At 40.9% G+C, this 15,875-nt stretch overlaps 1 protein-coding gene across 2 annotated transcripts in view; it reads left to right on the top strand.

The window, feature by feature from the left end:
* Nucleotides 1-6,510: 6,510 nt before the first annotated feature.
* Nucleotides 6,511-15,875, top strand: part of LOC140070507 (thyrotropin-releasing hormone receptor-like) — a 64,989-nt gene continuing 55,624 nt past the window's right edge. Inside the window, exons 1-2 of one of the 2 annotated variants that reach the window (XM_072117109.1) lie at nucleotides 6,511-6,604; nucleotides 7,344-7,547. The gene's annotated coding sequence lies outside the window, so the exon portion shown is untranslated. The remainder of the gene's footprint in view (nucleotides 6,605-7,343; nucleotides 7,548-15,875) is intronic. The other variant, XM_072117108.1, reaches the window with a different exon arrangement.

The raw sequence follows: 15,875 nt of genomic DNA, 5'->3' as shown, positions 1-15,875 counted from the left end.
ACGTTTAATGGGAAAATCTCAAAGAATATAAGCCCCAATTTATCATGAATGTCTCGTAATTCTACACAGATGGGCACATTTACATAACCGTCCATATTGCGATCCCCGATTCGGAATGTCTGACGATCATGCATTGTGCCGCGATTCACTTAGATCATGCACCCGATATCCTGCATGTGTTGCTCCCAGCTCAGGTCCGCCAGAGTTCACCATCTTCTTCCCGATGTATGTAAGTGCATTGTCTTGCGACAATTTAAAATCCTGCGCTTAGTCTGAATCGGAAAACCAAACAGAAATGCATCCGTGGGACCCTTAGTAAATAAGCCCCAAAGTGTTTTGCCCTCATCTTGTCTTGTGTGTTATGTTTCTCACTTAATAAAATACATAGCATCTTCAGTAGACAGGTCACTCTTTGTAACAAATCATACTCTTCTCCTAAAATAAATTTCCACGATTCTAAAATATGAAAATATGAAAAGAGCTCAGTTTGAGAGCCCCCAATTGTCCCAGTTATTCACATCACCACATGACTGGGTGGTTCACGGTGCCCTACGAGGTCAGCACACTTCTCTTCTGCTGCTATGTTCTTATTGTGTTTCAGAGATGTCAATGTTTAATACTGTAAATGAAGACCACACTTTTGGCCACAGCTGATCAAGTCTCCCATGTGCAGAGTCCACCTCAAGTGCCTCTAGGGAACTCTTATTATTCAATCATGTCTTCTCCTCTCTATCACTTCAGGCCATAATGCATAAAGTTTTATTATTTATATTGTTTAGCATTTTACTATTTCTCAGCCCAATGCAAGAAGCGGCAAAGCTTAAATATTGAATTTGCTGTTCTGCGAACCTTTGTGCCTGGAAAATGGGGCCTCCAGGAGCTCAGTGCATCTTTTATTTATAGACATAATTTCCTGAGGCAAATTCTCATAGTTTCACTCTATATAAAGAGACACCATAAAAATATCCCAACTAGAGCATTTAGGGGGAAGGAAACTGTTTGTTCCTTACTGACTAATAAAATAAAGAAATCCGTATTCTAAAGATCAGTGAAGATCTTTGGTCAAATTGCGACTTTTCTTTAAACATCATGAAGTTAGGAGAATATATTAAAATGTGTCTTCTGGTGCAGTTTTCAAAACTATATAAACATAGATGAGACCACTAGAGGCAGTGTTTCATAGGCCCAGATTTATTAAAGCATTTGCAACAGTTTTCTGTTTGACTTTTCACTGAAAAGAACATACAAACTGCTTGCACATGTGTTTATGAAGTGTCTCACTTATTAAATGTCACATATAATGAGCCCCAATTTATAATATAGGTATGTCCATTAGAGGCAGTCATGTGATGCGGCACATGTACCGTTGTTTTGCTCTGGCTTTTTCTTCATTTAGTGTGACCTTTTGTGGTGCATGTGTACTTTTGCAACTTTTTTGTGCCTAAGACAACCTCCCTTCAAAGTTCGCAAATTTGTAGCATTGTGCAGTGTGATTTGAATAACCTGGAGCCAGATGTTAACCATTTCATTACCGGGCAATTTTCCAGTTTTGCATTTCCAGTTTTTACTTCCCTCATTCCACTAGCCATATCGTTTTGTATTTTCCATATACAGAACCATAGGAGGGCTTGTTATCTGTGGGACAAATTTTATTTTCTAGTGGCATCTTTTTTTAAAATTTTGTTCATTGTACTGGGAAGCTGGAAATAAATTCCAAATGTGGTAGAATTGCCAAAAAAACAAAGGTGCAGCATATTCCTACTGACATTTTTTTAACATCTTTTCCTGTGTGGTCCAAATAACACCTCACCTTTATTTGTTGTGTCGGTACGATACCAAATTTATATAGATTTTATTATGTTTTACTAAAAAAATTTTTAAAATGATTATTAAATAAATTCATTCTATGGTGTATGGGGGTGTCCTTTTTACTGGACAAGCTGCTATTTGTATTAATACAATTTTGGAGACGGTATGGCCTTTTGATCACTTTTTATTTAAATTTTTATGCATTGCAAAATGCCAACAAAGTGTCGATTTAGTCATGTGGGCGCCATTTTTCATTAAGGGGTTCAGCGTCGAGAATAATCGTTTTTATATTATGATAGCTTGGACATTTTGGGATGCGGTGGGGGATTGATATGAATTTTTATATTTTTTAAACTTTTTTCCATTTTTTTTTACTATTATTTCATACCTCCTAGGGTAATTTAACCCTAGAATGTCTGATCACTCATAAAATATTGCAGCATTGTATTGTGAATATACTGCTTCTGTTTTAGAGTCAGTCTCTGACAGACTGTAATACAGATCGATGAATGGCAGCTATGAGAGTCTTGCAGCTATCATAGCAATTAATCGGCGCCCTCCGATGGCGTCACAGAGGGGGCAATAGGCAATCCAAGATGGCGGAAGCACTGCTAGGTACCACTTTAACAGCGGCATCTAACAGGTTAACTGCCAGCACTGATCGCAGCAGTTATTGACGGGTGTTTCCTGTGTAATACAGCTGACACCTGCCGCGTATGGAGAGGGCTCAGCCCATGAGCCCTCTCCATACACCTCTTACTGCTGTACAATGTATATATTCGTACAGCAGTAAGCAACTGGTTAAAGTTGTGACTTTTAGAAAAAAAGTCGCAAATCTATACCTGTTCTTGGCAGTTTTCGAAAAGCTGTTTGCAATTTTGTTGCGATTTTTGATAATAAACTAACTAAAAAACAACCTTATGTACATTGAACAATTGTAATGTACATTGAAAAATTGTCTTAAGGGAAATATTTAGTCAATTGTTAAAGCCTGTATTATTGTTGGTTAAAATCTTCTGGAGTAAGAAACTTTATTAATCATCTTAACCTAGGTTATATTATATTATTTTCACCTGGCAGCAAGTAAGCATTCAGCAATTAAAGTTGGTGTGTAGAAAGCAGGAATAATGTTGAAGCATAAAGATCTAAACAAAGGAAGATAGTGGAAGATAGTCAATGCCATGGGCGAGATCCATTCACACACCAATGTCAGTACAGCAGTCTACCCAGGCCAACAACCTGGACAGAAATAGGACTTGCTCTGAGCTTTGTGACTCTGGCAGTCAGCTACATATGGGGGAAACAGAAACAGCAGCCTTAGGCTTCATTCACATAGACATATGGGGGACGTATATATGACTGCAAGCTTGCTGCCATACATAAGTCCCCCATAGGCCCAATAGGGCAATAGGCCAACGGAAAGGGAAATGATAGAACATATCCTACATTTCCTCGTGTGCACAGTAGTTCGCCGTACATATCTATGGAGAGGGTAGGAGGCACCCTTACTCTTCTCCAGTGCGCTAGGCAGGCTTACGCTTGTCTGAATTTGCCCTTGGTGTATGATCACATTTTAACACTCTTTACTAACCCATCCTATGGCATCTTCCCATCTATTATCCAGCTAACACCAGAATGATACCAAGCCCCAAGCTTCTCTGCAGTCCCATTCGCCTTGGACCCTGTGTATAAGATGACGGCTGATGGCTGGTTAAAGCAGCAGCACTTGCTTTTAAAGTATTTTATACTCTTCCCCTCTAAAGAATGGCTGGACCATTATACAAGCTCTTATACCTCTTGTGTCATCCCCTCATCTTAATAGACTGTAAGCTCTTGCGACCAGGAACCTCATTCCTTTTGTTCTATATGACTGTTTGAACTCTGAAATGAAGTATTTTATTTGTATTTGTCCTCTGTGATTTGTAAAGCGTTATAGAATGCTATGGCTCTATATAAATAATGATTTTTATATTATTATTGAAATAGATGGGGATGTGTAATAGCTGTTGAAAAAATGTTGTATGCAGGAGGCCTAAATAAGATCAACCATTTGTAAGATTTGACATAAAATTAAGCCTGAGTATAGAGGACCCACCTCAAGAGGTTATCTCCACAGTGGGTAAAAATATTCAGACCCATTTAACCCCTTAACACCTGAAATCTGTGAAAAAAAACGCATGTGCGCCATTTACATTTATCATTTATTTTTTGGTTCAGTATGATCATGGAGATACTACATTTATACAGGTTTTATTGTGTTTTAATACATTTTCAAAAATTAAAACCTTGTGTATGAAAAAAAATGTTCTGACACTGAGATGACTCAGACTCAGATGTGGACGCCACCATCTATTAATTGCTGCCGGCCGCAATATGCAGCAAACCCCATGTCTCTATGAAGAGGGCTCAATCAAGAATGGTCACAGAGTTGTTCTGAAGCCATTTCTTTGTTATTTTAGCTGTGCGCTTAGGGTCATTGTCTTGTTGGAAGGTGAACCTTTGAGGTCCAGAGCACTCTGGAAGAGGTTTTCATCCAGGATATCTCTGTACTTGGCCACATTCATCTTTCCTTTTATTGCAACCAGTCGTCCTGTGGCAGCAGCTGAAAAACACCCCCATAGCAGGATGCTGCCACCACCATGTTTTACCATTGATATTGTATCATGATGAGCAGTGCCTGGTTTTCTCCATACATACTGCTAAGAATTAACACCTAAAGAGTTCAGAGAAGACCAGAGAATCTTACTTTATGAATTTTTCAAACTGTATACGGCTTTCATATGTCTTCCACTGAGGAGAGGATTCTGTGGGCACACTCTACCACTCTACAGGTGGAGGGCTGCAGTAATAGTTGACTTTGTGGAACTTTCTCCCACCTCCCTACTGCATCTCTGGAGCTCAGCAACAGTGAACTTGGTGATTCCATGACTGTTTATATTGGCTGGATGGCCAGGTTGAGGAAGAGTTGTGGTCGTCCCAAACTTTTTCCTTTTAAGGAGGCCACTGTGCTTTTAGAAACCTTGAGTGCTGCATAAATTCTTTTGTAACCTTGGCCAGGTCTGTGCCTTGCCACAATTCTGGCTCTGAGCTCCTTGGGCAGTTTCTTAGACCTTGTGATTTTCACAGTAGGGATTTCTTATCGCCTGTTTTGCTGATTCCTGTGATTCCCAGAAGTCAGACCCCTAGCATGATAGGAGAGATATGTCTTTAATGAGAAAAACACAATGAATTTGAAAATAAGACCCCTTTTACACTTGCGTTACAAATCACCTCCAAGTGCAAAGTGTGAAAAACTGACACTTTTGCCTGTGATTTTCACCAGTTTTTTATCTGATTCATTATATTCATTATTGTTTTGTGTTTTTGCATTTCAATGTATTTTTTATGTGTTTTCAGACACATAAAGCATGTGTGAAAAAAACTAATGACTGTGGTCTATCTTTTCTATTGCAATTAATCAGTGAAAAATTCATTGCACTGGCATGTGTCTTAGAGTGCAATGAGATTTTGATGCGTCTCCATAGACTTGTATGGGCATTTTTTATATGCGTGACTTACAAAAGTGGAGCATACTGAGAGTTTCACTCACATTAAAAAAAGCGTAAAAAATGCAAATATGACAAAACTCATTGAATACTATGGCACAAAGTGCAATGCATACTCTGTAACTCAAAAACATGTTCGGGACACGTGAAAAACACTAGTGTGAAAGGGACCTAAGATCTTGATGCCAAATACCAAATAACACCTTCAGAGATCAAGCGGAGTATATGCTTCAATGGGTAAGAACTGTTTTGGCATCTTGAGAGTAACCTAAACAATGTTAGGCTAGTGATTTTAATGTGATAGTTTTTCAGTGTATACGAGTATTTACTATCATTCTCTCCTACATGATTACTATCTCCTACATGAGTTTTACCAGAATGACAAATTTGCTTTCTTATATGAGGGTTTCATTATATAACTAGGCTTTAAAGCTGTCAATCACAGAAGTACATCATTTGTAGTTATTGGAGAAATGTTGGTCAATGGAGCTTTCTAAATTTCTCTAGCAGCCTCTATACGGAACACCAGGGAATGAACATTATATTCAGTAACCAGAGAGCAGAGCATGCATCAGACATGTAAGAATATTCACAGCAATAAAAAGGGTTAAACTCAGCTGCATTTTGTATCAGACAGGATTTCTAGAAATATAGTTCTTAATCTTAACTATACAAAAATATGAAAAGGTAGTAATGCTCAGCACAGGGTTCTTGGGAGGGTTCAGCACCAGGGACAGAGCCAAATTACATATAGTCAAGGCTTTGTTACAGAATGATCTCTTAAAAGTGTAGACCTTCCATTCATCCATCCACTATGGCAGAGGCTAAATGATCCTCAAGCCCTTGCATGACAGAATTATCCTGAATAGTAGAGTAATGTGCAGCCAGCATGACATTCTGCTAGAATCCTGCAGTTTATCCAATGCAGACTTCTATGTATTGGTGCTATGCTCCTCTGTCACATACCCACACATAAATATGGGCTCTCCCAGCCTTACAGATTAACCCCTTACTGTCTCAATAGTGACCTGGCTGAGGATGCTGAAGGGAGGGGTTGGGAACTATGCGCTGCTATAGGCTGTTGAGGAGGAGAGAGGAACCATCAGCTGGTGTGAAACCCCCTTATAACTGTCAGCTTAGAGCATGAGGACAGAGAGGGAGAGAGAACTGGAGGGAGCAGGCTGCAGCTTAGAGTCTGAAACATCCCCAGTTCCCATACACCTGTCTCCTGCTGGCATTGCTACTTATAGGTAAGTCCTTTCAAAAGTTGCCTTGAGGCTTAATGCATTTCTTGCAGGGCTCATCCCAACCCTCCTCTAGTTCCTCTATAAGGCAGCAATTATTTGATTTATACATTCTGTGAAGATTTGTACATTCTTGTTGTATTTTGTTTTAGGGGAAATTCTCTTTATTCTTTCATTTTTCAAGAGTACATTAAGGACTTGGAATAGAAAAGGGGTCAGACCTGGTGATTACTTTTATACTCGCCCCTTCCGTTCAGAACTGTCAGGCTGCTTAATGGAAAAAATCTGAAATTGTTTTACACTCTTGCTGTGATAAAACACAAGCTATATGAGTATTTGCCATCAGCACAGTGGTTGTCGCTTTCCAACATTGTAGCAGAATGCTCAAAGTAACAATAGGTGTATTATGCTGGAATGTGATTCATCCCCACTTTGGCCGGACTGGTGTTACCCCACAGAGAAGCAACAGGCTCCATGCTGCTTTTAAAGGAAGCGTCAAAGCATTTGTTGCCACTTTGTAGCTGTTTTCCTGGGTAATCATCACCTCCAGAGACAGCAGTGAGATAACACCATCCCGCTCTATGCTCTCACTTTACCCTATGGGGCATCTTTTTTCTTTAAACCCAATTCAACACCATTCATTATAGGACAAAATACATCTACACCCCTTTACACCATAGTGTGGGTGAGATTACTTATGCACAGATTTATACCAACATGGATTTCTTTATGTTTTTTGGAACAGGAGGTCTAATGCCTCTCCTGATACTCAGTATCAGGTAAAGTAAAGGTCTTATGAATAAGAAAAAGAAACTTCCTGAAGAAAAGTCATTAGAAAGTCAGAGGCAGAAGAGAATTCAAATGTGTTAAAGGAAATTCCTGTATTCATATTTCAACGTTCAATGTACAAAGCTACATCGAGCCGTAGTCAACGTGGAGGTGCTCAGAGGTATTGCTAGACTTTCATTACCTTAAATGGTTAACCTATATTGAGCTGCACATATTGTTTTCTTTAACTGGAAATTCCATCTATTGAATATCTTTTAATTTTTGGTATAATAAAGATTTAGATCAATACTATCAAATGTCATCTGCAGCTACCCTCTACCCAAAATATGATGCTGAATGGGATATCAGCAGTCATATATTAGTGAATGTCTATACTATATTTCCTAGCTCCCCTGCACATTCAGTATAATATTTCAGTATTGGAAAAGTGGATACTAGACAATAAAGGCTCTGCTTATCTTAGTATGCATTCATAGGATGTGCTTATTACCATATAACATATAAGCATCTGCTAAAATGTATGCATCTGGTAAGTGGCACAATGTGTTTTGCCGTGTTAAAACACGTTCCTAAACACGTGAAAATGTTTTGGTGAAAATGCATATATGTTTGGCAATGAGATTCTCCCGATGCATTTCCAATATGTTTCAAAACACAATCCAAGCACATTGTGGGAACACAGTCTCAGGAGAATCAAAGGAGGGATTACATCCAGCATTGTGGATGATTCATCCTGCCCACAGCTAGAGGCCTAACCTTGAAGAAATATGGTGATTGCAGGTGTTCCACCCCGTGATGCTGCATCCAGAGGAGGCCCAAGTGGTCACTTGGCCCTGTAGAATGAGACCAGTATTATAAAGGACTTGATTCTCTTACCTTTGTAGTTTTGTATAACAATTATATTTATGTTTTACACCTTTTCTTTTATTAGTACATGGAGCTTTATGGAATATAAGTATCAGATTGAAAATGATCCTACACCCTGAAGACAAAATTTTACATTACTTTCTATTCTAACCCGGGTTACTACAATGCCCTATTAACCTTCCCTAACATGTCTCTTTGAAAAAAGGCTGCAACCTCTTCAGGGATGAAGCTAGTAAGCCCTTATATAGAGGACCTTATATGGTGGCCAAGAGCTTTCTACACCAACTGTGGCCGCCATTGTCTTGGTGCACTGTATTATTATTTATAGAGCACTATTAATTCCATAGCACTGTATAATCAATAAGGGTGATCCATAAAAAGTAAAGAAAACCCTACTTACCTCAAGTGCCCATGTGTGAATAGGATTCATTCATATATCAGTCCATGTGTGCAGAGGAAACCCCCGATGGCTGCAGGGAGCAAACAATCCATATAGATGAAGAAATCCAGCACCTGAGTGATTCTAAAAATAAAAATATCCTTTATTTAATACATTAACTTTGTCCCAAGCTGGGCCTACTCTTTTCTGGGCGGGGGCGGGGGTGGTTGTAGGGGGAGCCCGACTAAGATGGGTTTTCCCCTGAAACGCATAGGCCCAGCTCGGGATCATTGTAATGTATTAAATAAAGGAGATCTTTTTTTTTAAATAATCACAAAAGTGCTGGATTTCTTCATCTATACGGATAATCAATTAGGGGTTCACATACATTACATTAAAGCAAGGACAAATGCAAATACAAAAACCACAGAGATCTGGAACAAGTGGGAAGAGGACCCTGCCTGTGAGGGCTCAAAATCTATAAGGGAGGGTAGATGGAGACATGAGGTGAGGGAGAAGAGCAGTTAATGGGGCACAGCTCAGCTTTCATTTTACCAGTGCTAATGAATATTTTAAAGGGGAGCTGTGATTGGTTGCCATGGCCAACTAGAAATATTCTGACTTTCAGCTAGCTTGATAAATCTGCCCCAATATGTGTTGTAGACAATCTTGAACAGGTGGGTTTTCAGGTTACGTTATAAGGTTTCAAAATTTGGGGACGGTATGGTGAGTAGATAGTGTACCATGACCGAGCCATGTTGCGGTGCCACAAAACAGAGCAGGTTCTAATCCTTTTTACAGTGACTGGTATTAGAGTTACTGGGTGAAAAAAAAGAAAGCCCTTTATAGTAATTTAGTGGTGGATAAACCATTCTTTTATTATGGTGCTAACTATCCTTAATATGGCCCTGAAAACATGAGGAGACCTAATGTGTCCTGGGCTGGATAAGCGTATTACAATTTTCTGCCTAGGTCACCTGTAAACCTCCAGCACATGACCTGACCATGACCAGAGAGACAGAGATGAGAAGTCTTGTCTGCAAACAGCTTTTCTAATCTAAACCACAGAGAGATGATGTGTTGAAAGATCGGTAATTAACAAGCAAATGGTCTTGGCATTTAACGTGCCTCCACTGACTTGAGAATTTGGGCTCTCCGGGAGAGGAGTCGGATAAGGCGCCGCTCTGATATGCGTGAACCATGGTGCAGCGTTTAATTAACTGGAGCTGAGTTAAGTGGCACTGTCACTACATGCAGGTAGGAAGCTTGTCACAAGCTCTCCAGTCAAAGCCTGTTAAAGTATTTATGAAGCAATATGTCATCAGAGAGACTAGAGAATGAGCGGGGATGGACGGCTTCGTCTGGCAAAATCAATACCACTTGTGTTATAGGATGATGATGGACACTTTTGAATCAATGCCCTTGTAGTACGTCTGCCACTGGTTAATGCAGCATCTATAGAAAAGACTGATGCAAGATCTCCATTCTTATGCAATACAGAAATGACTTCTTGTGTATGTTTCTTCAGTTTAAAGGAAACCTACCATGAAAATCAAGTATGATAAACCAGGGACAGTTACTCAGAGATCCAGGCACCTGTGGTAATCTTCTTATATTTGTTATCCATGGTCTCCTTCTATAACTTTTAAAATTATGCTAATCAGCCAGATGGGCTCTGGGGAGCGTAACCAAAGCTCCAATATGCTGTAGCAGGCTGTTACGCAGCCTCCCCCTCTACTTGCTGTAATCTCACACAGAGGAAGTCCTCCTGCACAGTATAACAGCATGTGAAGCTACAGCATGGAGGGGCCCTCCAAAGGCTGCCTGGCTTATTAGCATACTAGAATAATGAAGGAGGGCATAGATAACAAATTATTATGCTTAATCCCTCATCAGTTTCAAGATCTCTACTAGCTGATAGCGAAGAGAATTTTTTTATATTTGGATATGCAATGCCCCTGCCAATGCATGGGATGGGTAGGTGTTGCGTAAATGTCCTTATTCATGCCAGTAGCTACCTGGTGAGATTGATCACCTCACTAGGAGGTCTGTATCATGGGAAACTTAGTAATTGCAGTGTGAAGCCACTGATATCCTTTGTACTATTGTAAGATGATTGGAGAGTGCTGCCAGCTCACTAGGGGAGTATAAAAACCCCTTGTGGGCAGGAAAACAGGGTCCTTAGCCAGACTTTTGCAGGAATAGCAGATGGTCTGAGGTCCTGCAGAGTCAGTAGATTCCAGAAGCAGAGGAGAGGGCACCTGTCTGTGCTGCACAAGCCAGAGTTCTACTACCAGTAAGCAGAGGTGTCTCAGGCCAACTGCCTGACAACTTGGGCAAGTCAGGAGACTAAGCTCCAGAGCAGAGGTCCACTGTCTGGATTTGGCTCGATCTACCAGCCCACTCTGAAGCTGTTACCAGACTGTGAGCAACCCTTCCTACAGACACACTATTTCCCATCAGCTTTCCACCCTACTGAACCTGCTGCTGATGTTTGGCTATCGTTTGAAGTTGAATAAAGAACTGTGAGTTGATTTGCACAACGTGCCTCCTTGTGATCCCCTTATCAGGCTGCTTCACGGGCTCCCCATCCTTCATCACCCAGGGATTCTCATATACAACTCATCAGCCACTCTCTCCCCTTTTCTTGCACACACCACCTGCTGGAGACCTGCCAGGTTGTAGGCCCATCCTCTGGTCCCAATACCAAGAACCCTGACCATAGCGTGCCAAATGCCAGCCACCGTAGTGGGCATTAATGTGGCGGCCACTGCGAGTACGCACCAGAACGCCCCTTTCTGGGCACGGGATTATGTGGCAGCGCACATATTGCAGCCGCAACACACTACTAGTACAAACACTATGTAAAAGTGCTCCGCTGTCTTTTCTATGTGCTACTTTCCTTTAACAGCTTTTTAAATTGTCCCAGCATGATTTTTTTCAACCCATTTTGTCAATGGTTGCCAACTTTCCACTGCCACTAGTATGAGTGGAAAAGGTGACTGCACAGTTGATAATCTGTTCTTCTCACCACAGGCCATATATTTTTTCCAGGCAGTTAGTTAATATATAGAAGTCTATGCTGTAGCCCTTTGCAATCTACTTAGAGAAACAGCTCAGCTAAGGTTATGCAGACTCAGATGTTGTGATATCTGCCTTCTCTCTACAGCAAGTCTTGTTATAGAGACATATTAGTGTAAAGGCAACCAAGTTCCAAATCTTGGGGCAAAGCAGAAAATTTCTTGTATGAAATATGGATTAGGTTACCATCTAAGAAAAATGAAAATATAAGATTAAAAGCTAAAGAGGAGAAAAGCCCTGTACACAGAAGACAATCTGCTCTTTGGCTTCTGACATAAAATTCCAGGTTTTATACCCGCCAACCGATGTGTCACAAAACTGTGCCAACCCCACAACAAAACAGGATTATCTCATGACAAGCTGATGAGCTGTCCTCGTGCAGCGGATAAAAGAGTGCGGGGCTGCAAATGTTTTCTCTTTTTGATATATTATGGAGAGTTGGGCTCTGGTACAAATACTTTACCTACATGCTAGCAGACAGCACGCTGCATATGTTCTGTATACTATGTGAATACAGTGCATTGTGATGCTACATAACATTGGAATAATGGAATAATGGGACATTGTATAAGCCATCGCTGCCTCTGACTTCTTATTATATTATTTACAGCATGTACTACACGGAATAAAGTCTCTCTATATACATTATTTTAGCAAGTTAATAAAATAATAATAATCTTTATATAGCTCCATCATATTACGTAGCGCTTTACAAATCAATGAGCTCACAAGGCTCTGCAAGTGCGAGGTACAATGCTGCTAGCCTCTCTACTCTGTTATGTTTGATTAGAAGGAAATATATCAGACCGAATGGCAATGATCCAGGTGTATTTCTCAAAAAGAACCAATCACATTGCAGTAGCAAATAATAATTGATTTAGTGGTTAATGTTATGTTACTACTGTATATATAGGTTGGCATTAAATGGCGTGTAGGAATAAGGACAGGACTGTCATATAAAATCACAGTCATAAGGCAGAGATATAGCTTCAAGAAAAGACTCCAGGGAAAAAGGTTTAATTAGAAAACAATAAAGGCCACTGTTGCAGCATTATTAATGTGAATACAACCCAGCAACCACAAGATGGTGGAGCACGGAGGTCCCATATATTAACTATCCATACAGCCAACTCCTATTTGCCACATAGATTTATGTTTACTACATGATAGCAGTTGTTTGAAATGAAGGCTGAAAAGATGGATCACTTGCCTTAGGTCAGGCGATAAAGTACACTATAAAACTCAACGAATGCAGCTTTGTGAAAGGCTTAATGTGCAATAGCTATAGAGAACATTAGATCCTAATCGACAAGCGCAGAAAATAGATTTATAAATGAATTCATTTAGGTTAAGTTTGCAAATGCAGAGTCATTCTTAGTAATACCACACAAGTGTCAGCGCATTGTTGTCATTATTGACCCCTGAATCAAATTAATTTTCTACTCTACAGTCTGTACACAGAACATTATCTGCATCCGCCAACAGCTTTTCAAGGATGCAAATGAATGGGGCGAAAAACTAATTAATTCCTATTAAAATAAGTGTTAAAACTCATTTTTGCTCCAATCACATCTGGAGCTTTGTTCAAAACTCTGTTGGTTGCGCTTGGAAACAGACATCAGATTAGCTCTTGGAGTAGACGTATCACCTTACAACCTTACAGTTGAGCTCTTAGCTCCATATATGTAGGTGGTCAATAACCATAGTATGTGCAGGTTGTTAGAAGGCTGCAACTGGTCAATAATATGTATTAAAGGAAACCTACCATTAAGATTAACAATAGAGATGAGCGAACATGCTCGTCCGAGCTCGATGCTCGGTCGAGCATTAGCGTACTCGAAACTGCTCGTTGCTCGGACGAATACTTCGCCCGCTCGAGAAAATGGCAGCTCCCGCCGTTTTGCTTTTTGGCGGCCAGAAACAGAGCCAATCACAAGCCAGGAGACTCTGCACTCCACCCAGCATGACGTGGTACCCTTACACGTCGATAGCAGTGGTTGGCTGGCCAGATCAGGTGACCCTGGGATAGACTAGCCGCTGCCCGCGCTGCTCGGATCATTCTGTGTCTGGATGCCGCTAGGGAGAGAGCTGCTGCTGGTCAGGGAAAGCGTTAGGGTGTTCTATTAGCTTACTGTTAGGCAGGAGTGATTCTCCAAGAACCCAACAGCCCTTCTTAGGGCTACAATAACGTTCTACTTTTTTTTTTTTTTATTTGCATCTAGTACCATTTTGTGAGGAATTAGCAGGGGGACTTGCTACCGTTGTGTTTAGCTCTTAGTGGCACATATATCCACCTCAAACACCAAAGTGGGAAAATTTAGTAGGGGTTGGATTTCAATTAGGCACAGTCTGCCATTTGTCCTTTTTTATTTTACGTTTATTTTGTTTAATAACTCAGTGTCATCTCATCTGGCATATTAGTGTGCTTTCATACTTGGCTAGAAAATAGCCATAGGAGAATCCAAACGGCTTACTTGCGCCTACAGTAGAGTTATATATTTGATTTCTGGTTGATCTGCTGGTGGCTGTACTTGCTGCAGTGCATCTACTAGCCAATTGTGAGCAATTTGTAGTGAGACTTGCGACCGCTGTGTTTTGCGCTTAGTGACGCACATATCCATTGCAAAGACCGAAGTGGGAAAATTTAGTAGGGGTTGGATTTCAATTAGGCACAGTCTGCCATTTGTCCTTTTTTATTTTACGTTTATTTTGTTTAATAACTCAGTGTCATCTCATCTGGCATATTAGTGTGCTTTCATACTTGGCTAGAAAATAGCCATAGGAGAATCCAAACGGCTTACTTGCGCCTACAGTAGCGTTATATATTTGATTTCTGGTTGATCTGCTGGTGGCTGTACTTGCTGCAGTGCATCTACTAGCCAATTGTGAGCAATTTGTAGTGAGACTTGCGACCGCTGTGTTTTGCGCTTAGTGACGCACATATCCATTGCAAAGACCGAAGTGGGAAAATTTAGTAGAGGTTGGATTTCAATTAGGCACAGTCTGCCATTTGTCCTTTTTTATTTTACGTTTATTTTGTTTAATAACTCAGTGTCATCTCATCTGGCATATTAGTGTGCTTTCATACTTGGCTAGAAAATAGCCATAGGAGAATCCAAACGGCTTACTTGCGCCTACAGTAGCGTTATATATTTGATTTCTGGTTGATCTGCTGGTGGCTGTACTTGCTGCAGTGCATCTACTAGCCAATTGTGAGCAATTTGTAGTGAGACTTGCGACCGCTGTGTTTTGCGCTTAGTGACGCACATATCCATTGCAAAGACCGAAGTGGGAAAATTTAGTAGGGGTTGGATTTCAATTAGGCACAGTCTGCCATTTGTCCTTTTTTATTTTACGTTTATTTTGTTTAATAACTCAGTGTCATCTCATCTGGCATATTAGTGTGCTTTCATACTTGGCTAGAAAATAGCCATAGCTATAGGATAGCATTGTTTGTTTTTAAAAACTCAAAAACACAAAAAAAAACAAAAAACACAAAAAAAAGTTAAAAAAAAATTAAAGTTATAACTCTCATTTTAAAAATGTTTAACCCGAGGGCTAGGGGTAGAGGACGAGGGCGGGGACGTGGGCGTCCAACTACTGCAGGGGTCAGAGGCCGTGGTCCTGGGCGGGGTGAGACACCACCTGCTTATGAGGGAGCAGGGGAACGCCGCAGAGCTACACTCCCTAGGTTCATGTCTGAAGTTACTGGGACTCGTGGTAGAGCACTGTTGAGGCCAGAACAATGCGAACAGGTGATGTCGTGGATTGCTGACAATGCTTCGAGCAATTTGTCCACCAGTCAGTCTTCCACGCAGTCCACCCATGTCACCGAAATCGCCACTCCTCCAGCTCCTGCACCTCAGCCTCCTCCCCCCCAGTCTGCCCCCTCCCAGGAAAATTTGGCATTTGAACCGGCATACTCTGAGGAACTGTTTTCTGGACCCTTCCCACAGTCACAAACCACTTGTCCGGTTGCTGTTGAGCAATTTTCCGATGCCCAGGTTTTCCACCAGTCACAGTCTGTGGGTGATGATGACCTTCTTGACGTAGTGGAAGTGTGTAAAGAGGTGTCCGACGATGAGGAGACACGGTTGTCAGACAGTGGGGAAGTTGTTGTCAGGGCAGGAAGTCCGAGGGGGGAGCAGACTGAGGGATCGG

The sequence above is a fragment of the Engystomops pustulosus genome, chromosome 7 (assembly GCF_040894005.1).
Source record: "Engystomops pustulosus chromosome 7, aEngPut4.maternal, whole genome shotgun sequence".
Taxonomy (NCBI): Eukaryota; Metazoa; Chordata; class Amphibia; order Anura; family Leptodactylidae; genus Engystomops; species Engystomops pustulosus.
This window is presented reverse-complemented; position numbering and strand designations above follow the sequence as displayed.